The sequence below is a fragment of the Wasmannia auropunctata genome, unplaced genomic scaffold (genome assembly GCF_000956235.1).
Source record: "Wasmannia auropunctata unplaced genomic scaffold, wasmannia.A_1.0 LD336083.1, whole genome shotgun sequence".
Taxonomy (NCBI): domain Eukaryota; kingdom Metazoa; phylum Arthropoda; class Insecta; order Hymenoptera; family Formicidae; genus Wasmannia; species Wasmannia auropunctata.
This window is the reverse complement of record NW_012026807.1, coordinates 2,305,915-2,307,325: the sequence shown is the minus strand read 5'-3', so window position 1 is coordinate 2,307,325 and position 1,411 is coordinate 2,305,915.

Here is a 1,411-nt window from a genome sequence, read left to right as displayed (position 1 = left end):
TGCTCGGCCTAGCGACGCGGTCACGCGCTCGTGGCGTGTGCGGGCGTACCCGGTTGGTGCGCGCGTACGGCGCGCGGGCCGTACGCGAGTTCGAGTCTCCGCGCCCGGGGGCAAATTCTAGGATCGTGTCGACGGAGAATGGGGAAGCGAAGCGTCCGAGAATCGCTCGGATCGAGGCGAAGTAACGCTTCACCCTTGATTCGTTCCCCCGGGTATGAGGAGTTCGGAGTGGCCCCTGCCGAGAAACACTCAGCCAAGAGTAGAGAAACGCTCTACTCCTGGGTATTTCGGGGCCACTGTGCGGATCGTGTCTGGATGTCTGCGAATCGAGACGCCACCGAGAATCACTCGGACCGAGGCAAAGCAGCTCTTTACCCCGGTGTCGTCGGTTCGTGAGACGGTCAGGATCTGGTGGTCTCCCTGGCTTCGGAGCCCCTTATATACCCTATCATTAGGGTATTCGGCCGCGATCGGCTCCGTTCGGTGGTTTCCGGTACCGTTACATGCTTTGCGGTAATGCCTTTGTCGGCTGGCCTTAAGTCGCCAGCCAACGACCTTTGGAATGCTTAAAACCTATGGGGCGCACCGCGCCTTCTTTGCCTGACGGTTCGTCGGGTGGCATCCGGCGGTTGTTCGGCCTGGAACGATGCACTTTTGGGGGTGTATCGTTACAAAATAAATAAAAATAAAATGTAAAAGAACAAATAACGTTCCATTAATCGAAGAAGCCTTTACCTGAAATAAAGAAATAATAATATTTATAAGGGGAATAGTGATGACAATTCGGGCGGCCGAGAAAAAATAAATATAATCCATGCGTTAGCATTTATTTTAATAATGGTTCAAGCATATATAGTTATTTTACAATTACGAAGAGAGGGTTCCGAAAGTAGGGCCAATCCATAAGTCACGTGATCACCTGTAACAAAAAAATACGACCTTAATTAATGATTGTGATCCATGAATTTTATTTTATTTGTATGTAAGAATCAGCGTACATAGTTGTTTTGGAATGTGATTAGCAAAAGATGTATCATCCGACCATCGGATGAATTAACCGGTCACGTGATTATCTGGAACAATGAAACAGAGCGTTAATTGGACAATGTGATCCATAAAATATTATTATTTTAGTTAATTTTAAGAAATAGAACAAGCGGCGAAAGGCTCCGAGCCAAAGTTGTCATCATACCGATAATCAAAAGGTTAAAGAGTCAAGTTATTGCAAAAATGAGTTTGTTTTAAAGATTTATCCACGCGAATCAATAAAAATAGCCAGGTAAAGTGATATGAAGTATTATCAAGACAGATAAAAAGAATTAATTATAATTTTAGTAGTTCGACATTGAGATGGTCGAACTTCAATAGTTTTGGGAACGTGATTCAGTGAGACGAGCCCAGACAATGGGTA